A 19100-nucleotide genomic window follows, 5' to 3' on the forward strand; every position below is an offset into this window, starting at 1 on the left:
TGTTACATGCTAATGCTAACTTGCAAACATAAACCGTACTCGACAAGTTACAGAAGAGGAGCAGTTTGTGAAGGTTTTCATAAAATTGGCAAGGAATGAAAACCAAAGTAAACAAATGTGAACCTAATTATAAAGTAGTAATATATTTTAAGATAAATAATGTTCTACATGCTAATGCTAACATACAAACACAAACAGTTCTCGAAAAGTTACTAAAGAAGAGCAGTTTTTGATGGTTTTCATAAAACTGGCAAGGAATGCAAAGCCAAAGTGAACAAATATGAACCCAAACATAAAGTAAAAATATATTTTAGGATTAATAATGCACTACATGCTAATGCTTGCATGCAAACAAACAGTACTCGACAAGTTGGTATGAAGATGCATATTTTACGCACATATTCCAATACTTGCATATTATTTGACAACATACTCAAAATGATTTGTTGTAATATGTGGTTGTTAGATGTTGTTTCGGTTAAAAAATTAGATTAAAAATATTTAGGTATAGATTTGTTTGTATGTTTTCAGAACAGATTGAGAAAATGACCCAGAAAAGAGTCCAAAACACACCAAACCGTAGCTCAGCTTCTGGCTTTGATGCTAAAGCACTTTTTTGCAGAAGTGTGAGAGGTCTTGTTTTGATATTGCCATGCAGAACAGACTAAAATAACCCCTTCATAGAGGCTTGTACCCCACACTAGTGTACCATTTACAGTAAGTGGAGAGCGTCAGAACTGATAGCGTAAACCACTGGCTCCATGGAGCATGATGCATTGAGCAGCGCCTGGGGTGCATGGGCGGCTATGACAGAGATGAGTCAGCAATCTTACCCAGCAGAAAAAAAAGAAGAAGAAAAAAATTGATTAGTCTTTAACATTAATCTTGATTCTCATAGACATGATACTCGGAGAGGTTTCAACTATAGCAAGAAAACTGAATTGCAGGTTTGTTTTGTGATTTATTTTTCTTTAAAAAAAGGTTAAGACTTCTTCTGTGTGTACTGTATGTATAATATTGTCTAAATGTATATGCATTTTGTTTTACATAAAGATAGCATCGAATTGTTGTACTTGTTAATTCTATTTGTTGTGGGAGAATTTTTGATGCATTTAGCTTTTGCATTCATTTAATTATTTTAAACCTTTGCATGTGGAGAGTAGCATGTCTAATAAGCATGCTACTGTTACTTTAATGCTTTGTATTGTGTTCGGTTATGTATGTTGCATACTACGTATATAATATAAATTAATTTTGCATGGTTAAATCTGGCAATGAATGAGATGCTTTCACTTGAAAGCTTACTGGTCCACGTCATTTATTGAATCGACTTGACCGCTAGATTTTACACACGTCATTTGTTGACCATAATTGAGCGCTGTGGCCTTTTGATATTATATAGTGAAGATTAATATTTGATGCAACACAAAATACAAGTCCTAGCTTATGTGCATTAATATTTAATGTAAAATAATCCCCTAACGCAATACATAACATAGAAGATTGACCTCACCGGTGAGAAAGAGAGTAAATATGATTCATTTTGTTTGAAATGCAAATGTTGCAATTTTTAAAATATTTTTTAAAGATAATTTCTCATGTGGCCAGTCTTTACTTTTACTGTGTTCTTATCTGCTCAGTTATAGAATTGGTTGAAATTTTTGTGTGAAGACTTGATAAGTTTATATGAGTTGTTATGATTTCTGGTAAAGATGATGTTGAGCTGGCTAAATGTCATCTTAATGTCACAGGAAAAGGACGAGTATCAGTTGTTTGAGTAGAATCAGGTGTCAAATGACTCTAAAATTGCCTATTTGATCATCCGAGCTTGGTTTCAGTTCGATTTATCATCATACCGAGCTATCAAGTCGTGAAATGTTTGTGAAATGGTTTAGTCATTTCGTTTGGTCTCTCTTATTAGTAGTAAGATTCAGCAAATTTTTTTCGAAGTGTGCAAAGAGTACGTTTGCTGATGCATGATGTCAGTAGGGCACCGCGTGGTCCCGGCCCTCCACTATCTACAGCTTTTAGTCAGTGCTGTAGATTCTCAAGATTGCCGATTGTAAATGCGTTAACTCTTTGCTTATCAGTTCATCGTGGGCAAAGCATCTCACATATTTGGCCTGTTGTTACAAACTTTCACTTCACCACGAGTCGAAATCTATTTATCGTGATTCTACGTCACAAAGCAACCCAACACAATAGCATGATTGTTTATTGTACAAAAGCTAAATAAAATCCACTATTTAAATTTATAAATATACTGCCCAACAATATGCAAAAATAGAAACAAGAAATAGACTGAACAGCAGGGCCGCGGGAAGATGTTTTCGGTTGGGGGTGCTGTGTGTGTCCGTGTTGGGTGAAGGGGGGGGGGGACTGGTTCACTTACGTCGGTGCTGGGGCTGGTGTTGTTAGGATGCCGATTTTGGAAAGTTTTTGCTGGGATGGGCATTTAAAAAATTCTGATATTCGCTTTTGCGTTTATAAAGATAAACATGGGTTATAGTAAATTTATAAATTTACATTTCAGAGATCATTACAAATAAATTATTAAATGCTAAAACTGAATAAATTGAAATGAACAAACTTGGCGTTGCATTTGCAACCATGTGAAAACAGGGGGTGCTGCAGCCCCCTCAGCACCCCTACTTCCCGCGTCCCTACTGAACAGGACAATTTTGTAAGTGCATAAACAACAAGTTTAATCTTGTTTATTGCTTATTCCCTACACTTCATGTTAAGTCATATAACATAATAAATAGTATATGCATTTTAGCTTTTTCTCTGTAAATATTTTCTATAATATTTTCATGTGGTTGGTCATGATGATCCAGTGTGTGTTTGTATTTAAAGGACCAGTATAGTATAGTTCTCTTAGTATAGTTTGTGCTCTGAATACATGCTTACATTATTGTCCTCTCGGTCAGAAATAATTTTCGAATTTCAACAGTTGAATTAGTTTTCCCAAAAATGAAAATTCCTCAGTGTCATCATTTACTCACCTTCATGTCTTTTGATTATTTATTTATTTGTGTATTTATTTTTACAGAATAAGCTGCTCTTTTAAATACATTGAAAGTGAATGGTGACTACAGCTGTCAATCAAGATGTTTAAAGCAAGATTTTCAATGAATAAATTAAATTTCGACATGTTCCTCAGATAAAACTATCTTATTACAACTACATGACTTTGAATATGTGTTTTATGTGTGATATGAGCTACTTTTATGATGCTTTATTATGGCACTTGATTCACTTTCAGTTTATGGAAATGTGCAGCTTAGACATTCTGCTAAATATCTTCTTTTGTGTCTCATGGAAAATTCATACAGGTTTGGAACAACATGACAGTGAGTAAATGATGACAGAATCTTTTTAGCCAGCCTTGTACACAGCCATTCAAAAGATTAGGGTCGGATAGATTTTTGAAAGAAGTCTCTAGAGTAATAACAGTTATATTGTGAAATATTATTACAATTTAAATGAACTGCTTTCTATTGTAATTTAAAATGAAATCTATTCATGTGATGTAAAGCTGAATTTTCAGCATCATTACTCCAGTCTTCAGTGTCACGTGATCCTTCAGAAATCATTCTAATACGCTGATTTGCTGCGCAAGAAACATTTCTGATTATTATCAATTTTGAAAACAGTCGTGCTGCTTCATATTTTTGTGGAAACCATGATCATTTTATTTTTCACGATTTAGAACGTTCAAAAGAACAGGATTTTTATTGAAATAGAAATCTTTTGTAACATTATAAACGTCTTTACTGTCACTTTTGACCAATTGAATGCATCATGGCTAAATAAAAGTATTAATTTATTTGAAAAAATCAAATTAATCTTACTGAGCACAAAATTTTGAATGGCATTGTACATTTTGAGATGTACTTTGTAAAGTGTCAACTTAATTCTGCTCAGTTCTTAAAAACAGCAACAGAGATGTTGCCTTATAACTGTATAATTTCCCTGTGTTGGCAGGTCAATCTGACCGATTTGAAATGTGACTTTTTTTCACTCCAACCACTATGCACGTGTACAACTACTCTTGATTTCAGTCATTTTCCCCCTTATAAGTCTTAAACTCAGTCGACCTTATGTGACTAGGAATTTACGAAAGCAATGTCACTCTGTCAAAAGACTGCAGCGATAGATAGATAGATAGATAGATAGATAGATAGATAGATGTCACATGATGATGTCCTGCAGTGAGAGACTTGATCACACTCATTGTTTGATTTCTGTAGTCTCCGCCCACTGCTTCTCCTCCACCAATCAGAGCACAGCAGTGCTCATTGTTTGCAGCTGCTCTGGTGCCCAGGAGCTTTTAAAGCTCTCTAGCTGATCAGTGTAAACTTGCCAGAACACAGAAGTGTCTGGCTAGCAGTGAAGGAAATATGGTTTCTCAGATCTTCATCTGTTTTTCGTCCTTTGATCTGCCACACCTTCTGTGGCTTTTATTTATTTTATTTGTTTGGGGCTTTTTGTTGGGCTTAATGGACAAAATAGGGAAAAAGGGGTTTATATGAGGTTTTGTGGCCTTTTTCTCTGCTTTTTTTCTCTTTTGATCAAGTCAGCATGAGTGACACAACTTTCAAAAGCAGCTTTTTGATGTATATTTGCAAGTGGAAAATTTGTTCGAGTTCCAAGCACTTAAGTCTCTCGTACAAAGAGCAGAGTTATGAAAAAGTAGAGCTGCGGCAGTCTATTAATTGTTGTAATGCCCTGTTTGACCAGTTGGTGTCGCCAAACACCGGTTGAAGCTGCAGCTCTGTTTTTTTTTTATCGAGTTGTTTCGGCACCGGTATCTCTCCCCATATGACACAAATGAGTCAGTCATTTTGAAACAAAGGGAACTCTCTTGAATATCGGAGTTTCATTTACAAACGTGTGACCTTTTAGTATTTCACAAAAAAGCTTGCTGAAGAGCACAGACACTGCATAGATTGTGACCAAGACTCGTCGAGCGGTGGTATATTTAAGTCACCGTGATTACAATTCAATCTCCTCGTATTTAGATGACAGGCTCAATGCTTTTTTAATAAATTACTCCTGAACGACCACTGTTCTAAATATTCTTAGTGGTTTCTGTGGGATTCTGTGCTGCTTTGCTCTGTTGAACACGGTAATTCCCTGTAAAATGGATTTTAAAAGAGCACCTGAAGCCATTTTAGAGTCAGTCCAATGAAATTAAAGTTATTTTGACATTTATTTTATTAAAGGAAAATCGTCTCGTATGTGCATTTATTAAAACTATACTTTACCTAATTTATTTTGATTGTTAGGCCTACTTTGCCTTTTGAAATATTAATCTGATCTCTAAATGTCATCGTTCTGGGTTTCAGTATTTGTCTCTTTTGCTAACCACATTCTGAAATGTGATTAAATATCCAGATTAACATACACCCTAAAGTTAGTTTTCACAAATGGCAACATTTTAGCACCTTTTTGTTTGTTCATTTACATGTTTTTGGAGCTTGATTTTATTTTTTTGTGAAGATGATTCATTTTCACACGGCATAATTAAAATAATATTGTGTTTTTGTTTCCCCCCCAAATTATCTTACTCCAGTACTGTAAGTTTACACTAAAAAGTGAACAGTGTAGTTATCTTGAGATATTTCAACCCCTGACTCTTCATAATGACTTTAATAGGTATAGTCTAATTTATTCTGGTTGATTCAGTCGCTTTATAATAATTTTGACAATCAAATTATCTAATTTTGATGTTATCACAAAAAAGCAAATTTTTAGGTCTGACAGATTGCTTTTTACGTGTAGGATATGCCGCACTTCTACCAGAATAGATGTTTTCATATCAAAGGCCTTGTTTTTCATTATCTTTATGTATCATTGTATATTAACCGAATTACACGGGGATTTGCATTTTCAGTCAGATCCTCCGAGGGCGTTTATTTCCTGAGCTACACCTCTTATCTAAACCTCTTGAATATGTCAGCGTTTTAGGTTTTCTACTGCTTAAATGTGTGAGAACCGAAATAGATTTCTAAGAGAAGATGCTGGGGGGAAAAATTAGTAGGCTAACTGGCTTTCCGTCTACATCACAAATATAATTTCTTTATATTCAAAATTAAACTTACCTAAGTGAAAAATGACCAATGTATATATTTTAAAACAGACTTTTGTCCAGCTCTGGTGTTAACAAAAAACAAAATGCAGTTCCTTGAATGTCACCAGAACATACTGAGAGAGAGAGAGGCTTCAGAAAGTTTCTTGTATAAAATGAGGGCAAAAAATGCATGTGCTTAATACAAAAAAGCCACATAATCAATATGACTTTTAAAGAAACAAATGCCGCCCGTGCTCAAGTTTCCTCACACAATTACCTCACTGACATTTTGTGAGTTTCACACACATTGGGCGTTGGAAGCAGGTTCAAGAGTTTCTATCTTTGCAGCCAACACAAAAACTATAATACACCTTTAGCATAAGAGTTTCCAGTTCAGACTTAATGCTTAAAAAATGAGTCACGTGAGTATTTATCCACAATACAGTCGTCCACAACCGCCTTCAAAGTGTGGAAAATAATTGCTTTGATTATATAAAAACATGCTGATTTTAGATTTTAATGTGCATCTGCTGTTTAATTTGCAACATTTAAAACTGTATTAGATTTGGTTCTGTGTTTTTCTCACGCAGCCATGGTGTGCCGTTTCCTGTTTGCTATTACAACATCAGACCTGTTTTGTTTTCTTAATTTATCTGAACTTTAACTGTCTTCATTAACTAATAACAGTGATTTATAGGAATATCAAACATGCAGTCCTGTAGTATCTGCCGTGCGCACGTAGGCTGCAGCCTTTAATTATGACATTCTAGTTCACACACTGTGGGTGGATGAAGAAAATGTTTGAATTTCATATGTATGGGTGTTGTGTTCCGTAAAGTCGACTATAATTCAATATGGGTTTCTAGTGAGATTTCGAATGGACTGACAGCTGTAGTTTGATAAGAGATGATATCACATTGACTATTTGAGCATTACTCGGTGGAAACAGTTACAGGGTGTATAGAACGCCATATAAAGGATCAAAAGATTGTCAAATGTTTGTTGTCTACATTGAATTAACAATGAAGGGTGAGTTGTTTGCTTTTGAATTGTTTTTCCATCATAACTGCAGATTTGATTGCTTATTTTAAGGGAATAATGTGAGATTTGCTCAGGCTGGATTTAGGCATATTTGAGATGACTGTTGTGTTTTGGAAAAGGTGCGTGTTGGTAGTTGTGGGTGTCTATATGATGAATATGACTATATTGTTTGCGTGCTGGGTGTTTTTGTTGCAGGGACGTTGATAATGCCTGAATATATGAGTGCGCGTGACTGTTCGTGGTGTGTGAGTGTAAAGGAAGCACTTTGACAGACGTTCTCTTTGTTCTGAAGCATGATTTGACTGCACTGGCTGATAAAGACTGTGGATCAGTGGTTCTGGTTTTGCTTCAGCACTCTGATTTTTCATAATTCTAAAATTGTTTACCATGCAAAAATGAATAAATTGCCTTAAAATCAAATATTTGAGTGTATATAATTGCTACACGAATATACCACTCAAGACAATTTTGGTATCTAAAATTGCTTCAGGACTCTGATTCTAACATTCTAACATTGTTTACCATGCATTAATGAAGTTAATAAATGGCCTTAAAGTCAAATGTTGGAGTGTGTAAATATTGCTATAAACATGAACATGTCACTCAAGAAAACTTTGGTATCTAAAGTAGCTTCAGGACTCTGTTTTTACACCATTCTAACATTGTTTACCATGCAAAAGTTAATAAATGGCCTTAAAGTCAAATATTGGAGTGTGTTGTGCTATAAACATATGAACATGCCACTTGGGACAGTTCTATTGAATTTCATGCTTTCTGTAGCCAGTGCAAATGATCAACCACTAATCATGTTTATGCTAATTGCAATATGTAAAATGTCTCATCATGCAGGTTTGTTTTCTTTTTGTTTTGCATATCTTTAAACAGATTAATTGGCACCAAAATTCTGTGGAATTTAATTTGCTGCACAACCTTTAAGATATGTTGTGTTTTCATCTCATCTAGATATATTAGTCTGTTTTCTAAGCCTATTCTATTTTCCTAGCTGTGCTCGATTTTGTGTGGTTAGTTGCATGTTATTATTTGCATTTAGCTTTGGTTTTTTACAGCTCTCTGTGATCAAAACAGACCTGTGACCCATTTTTGTTTTACAACCCACCCGTTACAGCACCAACTCACAAGATGTATTTTTTTTTAAACATGAAATGACCACATGACCAGTTTATCATCTCCACTGTCCTTATTGTGCCTTTATGTATCAGCAAATGTATCATGTATTTATCAGATTTAATGAAGTATAGTATCATGTTATTCAGCACAAGTAGGTGATTTTCATCACTGAAAGGAGAATCCGGATTATGCTATTATGCAGATGAAAGCTTGCACAGATGACCATAGTACAGTTTACGCTCAGGTAAAAGATAAAAGTGAGCATTTGTTTTTAGACGAGTGCATTTACTGTGCTGCATGGTTTCATGTTTAGCTCTGTTGATGTGCATTAGGCGCTTTGTGAAGCCAATGCCATGTTCCAAAGCAGCTGTATTTGGACTTTTTACTTTATAGTCACGGCAATCTTCCGCGATGGGCTGAAAACTGTCGAGGGCTTCTGAAATTTAGATTATGAAAACAAGATGATGACAACAGAAGATAAGAGCAGATTGTCGCTTCTGAAAGCAGAGATGTTGTAAAAGAAGTATTGTAAATTGCACATGGATGAGACAACTTGAAACTCGAGCTGACTTCCACATCGTAGTTATCTGAAAGCGGTCCGATGGCACAATTGTTTTGCTTTGAGCGAGGAAATTGAGCAAGGCCACTTATTTAAGCAGTGACAAGGAAATACGTAATGGGCAGAGGCGGACAAAGTACACAACTCCATTACTTAAGTGAAAGTACAGATACTGCTGGGTCAAATATTACTCCATTACAAGTAAAAGTTGTAAAGACAGATTTTTACTTAAGTAAAAGTACAGAAGTACTTGCTTTTAAAAGTACTTAAGTACCAAAAGTAAATTTCCTTATTTATGTCAATGCACTGTTTTATTATTGTTGTATGTAATACTTGCAATACATCTGAAGCAATGTACAATACATTACACCTACTGAATACACTGACTAGCCTGTAGTATCTTTGGAATAAAGAGCTTTTAGAACATTAAAAACCTATGGGGGAAAAACAACAACAAAAAAATTATTATTATTTAACACCCCTACCCACCCCCACAAAAGCAGGATGGTAGTGATCTCAGATCTCACTGGACACATCTATGTGTAACCATTCATCCACATTTGAACAGAGTGGACAGTGAAATCCTGTAAATACAGAGTGATAAGGAAGAAAATAAAAAATCAAACCACAATATTGTGTCTAATATAAACCACAATATTAACTTCTTAGTATTGAATTGTTGTAAATAAATATCACATTTGGAACTGGTCAATGCTCAAAAAATGCTGGGAAATCACTTCATGTAGCCCTACAAGAGTGATTACAGATAAACTGTCTGAAAAAAAGAAAGTCACGTTTTAGAGAAGAAAAAAATCACCCACTGACTTTCAAAGCTGCCACATAGTAACGACTTTCTACTTCGAGGACCTTGATAGAAATGTAGTGGAGTGAAAAGTACAATATTTGTCTTTCAAATGTAGTGAAGTTAAAGTCATAAGTTTCCAGAAAAAATAATACTCAAGTAAAGTACCGATACTCAAAAACTGTACTTAAGTACAATACTCAAGTAAATGTACTTAGTTACTGTCCGTCTCTGGTAATGGGCTTATACAAAGTCCTGAAGAATGCACTGTATATGGATTTTGTTGCCAAATTACATGATTAATAACTCAATGAACCAGTTCATACCTTATTTTTACAATTACAACACTGAAATGCATCACTGAATAACCATGCATGTAATTTACTAGATAAATTGAAACTATTTTTTATATGATTCTGTTATTCTTGAACATCGCAATCAACAATCGCTTTTGTACATTGGTTTGGATGAAAATTTATACTAAATGCATAAATGTAAATGTGAAATAATTGCATTGCTGATACAAGACTAACATGCAGTGTACTGCAAAATTCAACACATAATCTTGCATAAACAGCCATACTAAGTACACATGAATTAACCGGCCTTCTGGGTTTTTAGGAATGTGAATTCTTCAGTTCAATAACCATCTGTCTGCTTAAGTCTGAGTTAGTCTGCTATTCATGATTTTTTTTAATTCCCTCACTGGAAACTGTCGGGAAGCACGGCCTATTTCACTGTGACCTTTAACCTTTTATTTGTCTCTTTGAAGAACAGCTGCACTAGACTTGCTACACTCAACAAGGGACTATTTCTGCAGCTTTTTGTGCAGAACGGAATAAACATTCTATGTGTTTGCATTTTAAGAGCTACAATATTGGCATTTGTTTATGTACACTGTCGCAGCAGCATTCTGGAACAGATTCTCAGTGATTATCAAAGATAAGATGCATTTTCTTTTGCACATTTAATATTAAAAACAGTTTGCTGAGAGATAATAGGGGAGAGAGCTGTGTTTGGGTGCGCGTGGGTTGGTTTTGAATGCACAGATGGCACTAACCAAATGCATAGGATGTTTAAATGTCAGGCTAAAATACCATATCCTCCACAAAATATAGTACGGTCTCAGCCTGAATAAATTGACACTTTTTTTTTTGCTCTCTTTCTTTCTCTCGCTCTCTCTCTCTCTCTCTCTCTCTCTCGTTTTTTAGTGAAAACCACAAGACTTTTCAGTTTTGTTTTTCGGGCGTAATTTGGTTTATCTTTAAGTTCATCATCTTTGTGTCAAGACAAACATTCCAGGAACCACCACTGAACATCGTCCGCGTTATTCAGAAAGCCTCTCGCTCTGGGCTTTATGTTGGGTTTTGTTGCACGCGTCAATCGCTTCTTCCAAGCTATCAGTTTACGGACCGTTCTCCGCTAGTATTATTTGTTTTTGTATTGTGCACTGCACACATGCAGTGGAGGTACAGATCAGATTGCACTAATAATGCTTATCCCACATTTAATAGGATTAATTGATAATCCAGATGCATTGGGGTTGCTTTTAATGCATGCACTGTCAATACAGAAGTCCATGTTTTAATTAATCAATCACTTTTAGTAACTAGTAGATGATATTCTGGGATTAATATGGGATTAAGTGATGATCCAGATTAAAAAATGTTGCTTTTTATACTTTAATTGTGCAATTTAATCATCTCTGCAAAATATTTCACGTGGTGCTGAAACAGAAAAAAATATCACCAGTAAACCATAAGATTAAGATTGTTTCCTTTGACCTTTATTTCTGCAGAACGACCATTTAAAGTCATTTTCAGGTGAGATCTGGCTGTTGGGTCGATATTAAAAACCAATTTCTATATCTCTGATCCAAAAAACAGGCCAGTGGGCCAAAATTGTGTATGAATGCATTCAGTGACACATTTAAATTTGACCTGCTCACATCAAGATCTGTCATTAAATGTTACATTTCAAAATTCACCTTAGTGGTTTTATGCCTGTGTGTAAGTGTATAATGTGCATGTCTGTGTATTGTGTTTTGTGTGTGTGTGTGTGTGTACTCCCACCTGTGGTTGTGTGCTGCTTTGCTCAGACAGTAGGAGGGCTGCAGACGTTTTAACGGCAGTCTCATAAACGCTCCCGCAGAAGCAAAAAGAACAAAAAAAATACCTAGCTGCACACAGTGGACACTTTAGTACTTTCTAAAATGTTGTTAGAATTGTTGCCTTTGTGTTTTTGATGTTTATTTATCCTAATTCATTTGAGACTTCACTCTGCATTTGCCAAAGGAAATGAGCAAATAGCATGCCATCAAAGTTTCCATGTTTACATAAACGTCTTGCCTTCACCTAATGACGTATATGCTATCAAATAAATCACTTATAAATGCAAAAAAAGTTCTTTATGGATATTTGAACTGCTTTTGGTCATAGTATTGATTATTGTAGTTGAGTTTCTCTGACATTTTTCACATGCATCTTTTAGTTGTCCTTTTAGATAAGTCAGTGTTGACTAATATAAGAATAATAAGGAATTTAATTATATACTTAAAAAAAATATGTGGGTAAGAGTGGATGAGCTGTGCCGAAGGCTGGTCTGTGTTGACTGTGAAGTTTCAGTATTAATTGTCAGCGTGTGTAGGTGTATAACTTGTTATCAGCAGTCAAAAACAACGTATGATTTTACTCAAACTATAAATTTTAGAGTTGTCATCATCTGTGTTGCTCATAAATTTTGTATTAATTTATTTTTTTGCGCGAGCTTTTGGTAAAATCTGTAGCAGGTTTGTTAGATGATAATGCAGACATATGTGCAGAAAGATTAGAAGAGTTGCATGAAAGTGAAAAATGTTATATTTTGGCACTATAAAGCATTAAATTGTGTGAGGCACACCGCAACAAAAAAGAGCTGCTATGAAAGAGCTGGAGATGAGAAAAGTGCTGTAACAATTGTTTTGATCTTCTTCAGGAAGATCTGCATCAGCACAGCCTTCATGTGTGCAGCACTTGCATCTGAATTACTGCTTTAATATGACCAATCGTCTCTCTCAGGCTTTCCCATATTTTTGTAATCTTCTTTTTCTTATTTTGTTGCGTCGTAGGACAAGAAAGACAGAGTGAATTCGACACTCTGCCCACGACACTTTGCTCCTCTTTGCCTAACCACGGTGTTCATCAAACACACTTCTGTTCTCCTGTTTGCCTCAAATGACTAATTCTGATCAAGTAGAAATGCAGCGTAAACCGTGTGCCTTTTTAGAGCGTTGTCATATTTTCTTTTGAAATGTGGAAATTGAGATTTTCTGTTGTAGGATGAAAGTTCTAGGATTGAGATTTCGGGTTGTTTTGGTTTCTAAAACCCTCTAAAACACTGATATCTGAACATGGTTAAATGATTTCTAAATTGTGCATTTCATTGGCTAATATTATAGAAATATCCAAACATGATTTAGTGAGGTATATTTAGTGTCTTCTAAAGATCTAAAGAAATAGTTCTTTGTGCTTTTGCATGTTGTTTACATCCCTTTTTTTCTCTAAAATTATGCATTTAAAATTATTGTGCAAACTTTAATTTGGAGACATTTGTCTTGTAGTTGTTTTTATATAAATATTCTAAAGTCATTTTGAAACTGATGGGTTTAGGTGATATTATAGAAGACACAAGGGGAAATTTGCCTCTAGAGCATGTTCTCTCACAACCCACTCAGTTTCGATAGGAAAAATCTTTAACCTTTTCAGCAACAACAAATGCCCATCAAAAAGTCAGAGAGAGAGAGAAGTCTGTTTTTCAGGCCATGAGTGTTTTGATACAGACATCTTAAGGACACCATTTGTGATATTCATTTTGGTTATGACTCAGTTTTCTCTCGTTTGAAACTACAGATTTTACGGCGATTCACAGACTGATTGAATATTTATTTTTGTCAAATTGGTACAGCTGAAATTTGTTGAAGACGTTTTTAGGATGTATTTTAGAGATTAGAAAGTTAATGACTGAATTTCGGTGAACTTACTACACGAGTAGTTTATTTGAAAATTAGTTTGTGATCTACTGGTTTTAAATTTGAGTGCTTTTTAAATGTTTTAAAATGCTAATTTAGGCTTTTTTTATTTATTTGATTTGATACAATCGATATAGACACAGTCACTTCATAATATGCTCATCTTTCCATCTTATTTTTAAAAAGTGTATTTCAGAGCAACTAAACAGAATTAATAGAGACCTCATGCACATGCTAAACTTTTTATATGTGTCCCATTTAAATCAGAAACATTTCTAATTCTAGTTATGGTTAACAAACCTGCCTAATTTCTAAACAAATTAATTTATGTAGAGTGAAACACACACTCTAAATGCATCATGCATTTTCTTTTTTAAACCTGTTTTTTCAGGCTCCAGTAGGCCTCATGTTTTGACCTTTTTGAAGGTCACATTAATATGTTCAGCAGTATATCGTGATTGAGATTTTCAGAATAATTTGAATTGGTGAATTTGGTGTTTTCTCATGAACTGTCTCCTCACACGCACGCAAGATATTAGCCTCTCACTTCCTGTTTAAACTGTTTTGTTTACCATTTGAAGGTGCTATTTTTAACCCTCTCAGCAGCGGCCGTTCAGACACTGTCTTATGTGCTGTTTCTCTCCTTGTTGATATTTTTGCATTGAATAAAACAAATGTAAATGCTCATGCTCCCTTTGACAAATACTCTTTGACTTCAATTGAGAGAAAAACACACCACCTCTGCAGTCTATCAGCTCCCACACGACCTGTAGACTGTCTGAATAATAATTCCTATAACTTTATCAGAAGCACAATGAGCTGATAAATAATTTAGAAGAAAATAGATTGCGATCTGCTCAGTGTTCCTTAATGCAGCACGTCAGACAAAACAGTGTTCGGTGAATTAGTGGCGTGAAGGCGATGGGAAACCGCGTATTGTGTTTCTCACTGTCTGACTAAATCTTGTAGTGCACTGTGGTGAGTAGATACTGCACAAATTTGACTAAGAATTAGTGTAAACTTGACTTTGTCTCCTTCATGAAAGAGTGCGTGTCATAACCTTTCCTTCTCTGTCTAATCCAAATGAGAAAGCGCATATTTTTGATTGATATCTGGCAGGAACCTTTGTGCATGAAGAAATTACTCGCCTACCATCCACCTACGTGACTGGAGCTTTTTCACACAGCTCGCCTTTTTTCCCTCTGCTCACACTGGAGACGGTTACTATCACCATTTCTTAATTTGGAACTCATTTATGAACCAGCCTAGAGTAATAGATATGAGATAAAGGCGTCTGTGCTTGCGTCAGCACGCTGATGACACGCATCACGTTATGAGAGCTCAGCAAAGACGCACCTGGATGTTTGCCTACAGTATATTCCCCTCGTCGAGTGTCCATAGATTCCCGGTTATAAAGTTGCATATTTGCTCTTGCATCATCCAGAACACGAATAGCATGGCAGTTATTAATTAAAATAATTAAAAGATTACACATTTGCGATGATGGTCATTTTAGGATTTTTTTTTTTTAAATCTCCTGTTCAAACTGTTTGATTTTTTAACACCCTACAGTATGTGTGCTATGCATTCTTACTGGCATATGCAATTATTTAATATGTTGAATATCTCATAAAATTAGAGATTCATAATGTACACTACAATTCAAAAGATTTTTTCAAAGAAATTAATACTTTTATTCAGTGAGGATGCATTAAACTGATCAAAAGTGACATTTATAATGTTACAAAAGGTTTTTATTTCAAATAAATGCTAGTCTTTTGAACTTTGTATTCAACAACAACAACAAAAATGGATTCCGCAAAAATATTAAGCAGCATAATGTTTTCAGCATTGATGATGATAATAATAATAATGTTTCTTGAGCAGCAAATCTGCATATTAGAATGATTTCTGAAGGATCATGTGACACTGAAGACTGCTGAAAATTCAGCTTTGATCACGGGAATAAATTACATTTTGAAAGTATATTCCAATAGAAGACAGTTATTTTACATTGTAATAATATTTCATAATTTTTCTGTATTTTTGATCACATAAATATAGACTTAGGTGAGCATTAGAGCCCAATATTTTAAACAATAGTTAATGTCGACATAATGTGATACAAGAGTGTCTAACAATGGTGATTTATATTTTCAATTCATGGACTCTCATACCATTATTTTTTATAAAAAGTTGTAACTTCATGTCACATCTGTTTCTATATTGTATTTTTCAGCATTAAAGGAAGGAGTAATCAGTGACTGATTTAGCCATTGACTACAACAATAAATCCAAATGCATGTGGTGAAACTGACGTTTTTGCATTCACTTATTTTTTTTATATAAATACAGTATTTATATATTAGGTCATCTAATGCACATCCACATGGACTGAATTAATGATCAAAAGCATCAGTAAATATACATCAATAAAGACTCCTCAACCCATAAGAGTAGCGTTTTAAAATGTCTCCGCTTGTTTGCACTTGGATCTTTAAAGAATAAACACGAGGAGAAATAGAGACATTAATCTCACTCACGCATCAATTAACAGGTCAAAGACTCGCTCGCCAGTAACCTGCGGAGCTGCATGAATATTTCATGGACAGGGACGCCGTGCTGTTGAAGGGAGTGAGTGCTGGCGTCAGGAGTTTCTCCTAACCTGGTATTGTTTTTTTGTAGGAAGTATATGCATTGTGGTCATATTGCAGTAAAACTCATGTAAAAAAAAAAACAAGCAAAACTAGACTCAAAAGTGATATGCAATATACATGCACTATTTCAGTCTTTCTATTTCAAAATGTCATGTTTAATTCTACGTGTTACTTGCCATTTCCTGTAATTATTTGTGAATTTTACTAGCAATTTCTGAGTGAATATTGTTTCTGCACCATTTTTTCCAATCGGTGTTTAAATAAAAGTTTGTGTCTGTAATATTTTAGGTGCTACAGCAAACAGGTGTTTTGTGTCATAGCTACACTGTAAAAAATGACCGTGAATTTAACGGTAAAAGACTGTAAAAATGCTACAGTAAAACCTGTTAAATTGGTTAACGGTAAATTCCCTTACTATATACGGTGAAAAACTGTATTGGACATTACATGTATTGGACATTAATTTTACGGTAGTATACCGTTTTTGGAAGTGAAAAAGACAGTATAATTTACAGTGCCATAAATTTTACGGAATTTTTTTTACAGTGTAACTGTATTGCGTATCAGCATCCAGGATGCATTTGTTTTATAACAATTATTTCATAATACTTTGAATTGCCCCACATGAAGTTGTGTATATTGTGTTTTTGGTCTGGTTGCATGTGTACATAGTCTTTGTGTGGGCCAGCAACTCTCTCTCTCTCTCTGTGTGTGTAAGTATCTAGGCACACTCGGCCGCAGTGTCGGGTTTCCCATCAGGCTTTTCTGGCTGTTATCTCTTTAGTCACGAGCAGCACCGTCCCCTCCAGCGCTGACAGAGAGACGGGTGCGAGCCTCGCCTTCACTCCTACTCAAACGCTTCCTCACGCCGCACTCATTCTACACGAGTTATTTTTTGAATAAAGATTGTGCAGTTGAATGAGCACAAGGTCAAGGTTATTGCTCAGACTGAGGACTTTCATAACTCAGGAGACTTAATAGAGATTGCAGTGCAGGTTTTATTTACTTTAGTTGATTATATTGATTTGATAATATTGAGATTTTTGATTGCAATATTTGCTACTGTTGAAAAACTGAGCACACTTTAAGATTACTAGGGCCCTTTTTTTCAGGACAAACAAAAGAAACACACGAAAACATCTCCATTTGTTCTACTATTTAATCTCATTATGGTCTAGAAGAAAATATTGCATTTGTAGTTTTTCATTTTGGGAAGATATATTACTTTTGTTCTCCTAAACGTGATTTTATTTATTTAAATAAATAAATGTATTTAATCAATTTGTTTTGTTTTAAGATTTTTTTTAAATGAACTAATTACTTTATTTAAATAAATTATATCTATTTATTTATTTATTTAAATAAATAAATGTATTTAATAAATGAGTTTTGTTTTAAGATTTTTTAAATGAACTAATTACTTTATTTAAATCAATTATATGTATTTATTTAAATACATTTATTTAATAAATTAGTTTTGTTTTAAGATTTTTTTAATGAACTAATTACTTTATTTAAATCAATTATATTTATTTATTTATTTAAATAAATAAATGTATTTAATACATTTGTTTTAAGATTTTAATTAACTAATTACTTTATTAAAACAATTATATTTATTTAAATAAGTGTATTTAATCAATTTGTTTTGTTTTAAGATTTTTTTCAAATTAACTAATTACTTTATTTAAATTAATTAAATTAATTTATTTCAGTTTATTTGAATTTTATTTGAATTTTTTGTTTATTTTAATTAATACAGTTAATTACTTTGTTTTAATTTCTTTATTTATATTAATTTTTAACATTTATATTTATTGTGATGGCATGTTTTGCTCTAATCAGACTCTTTCCTGTGAAATCTCTCAGCCTTGTCATCGCGTATCGTGTTCTTCAAGGATGTGGGCTTTTATCCGTTTCTCAGCTATTAACCAACAACGTGCTTGATCAATGACTTTGTAGAGGGGGGCTAACACGAGATCATGTGGTTGAAGTTGAGAGGGAGACAGCCCCTCAGCACAATGCAAATTAAACACTGTGTTAATATGTATTTGTTTTTGACATCATTTTCTAGCACAGGTTGCACCGCTGCTTGTCTGTTGAATCGTGATTGCCGCAAACTATTTGTTTTTTGCCACCTTGATTATTGGAAAAAAAGTGTGATGTCATTTATTTTTCGAAAAAATGTTCAGACCATGTTGTTTTTCTCTGGAGGAAAGACAAATCCAAAATATAATGTTTTAATAGCTACATGGTTTTGTGGCAATAAAGATCAAAATGAGACTTTTTAGCATTCATATTGTGATCTTGCAGAAAAAAAGTTAATATCAAATATCTCTCTTTTAGAGTCTCAGAACAATACTTTGATTTTTTTTTCAGAGCTCCTAATATGAAACATCTTACTATATGCCAACAATTGATTTATACTGTATCTGGCTTTCTGTTTTATGTAAGCAAAGGAGAAACATTTTTACTTAAACCGTGACTACATTAAATCTCCTGAACTTTCAATTCTTTGTCATTTAACTTTTTTTTTGTGGTGAGGAAGTTAACTCATCTCAAAGCCCTATTAATTTTTTATGAAAATCCTAAAATGTCAGGTGGCATTATTTCTATGCGTGCTGACGTGATATAATAAAATTTACATTTTTTATTTTTTTTATACGCAAATATTAAGGGAACATTCCATTTTAGAATTTTGTATACGTTGTTCTCTGAACGTTCTAAAAAAAGTAATAGTAATATTTCTAATTAGTAATATTTAAAGGGGTCATATAATGCTACATGCACTTTTACAAGTTGTTTGAACTGAAATGTGTGTTGGCAGTGTG

This window comes from Sinocyclocheilus anshuiensis, unplaced genomic scaffold, assembly GCF_001515605.1.
Source record: "Sinocyclocheilus anshuiensis isolate Anshui unplaced genomic scaffold, SAMN03320099.WGS_v1.1 scaffold1463, whole genome shotgun sequence".
NCBI lineage: Eukaryota > Metazoa > Chordata > Actinopteri > Cypriniformes > Cyprinidae > Sinocyclocheilus > Sinocyclocheilus anshuiensis.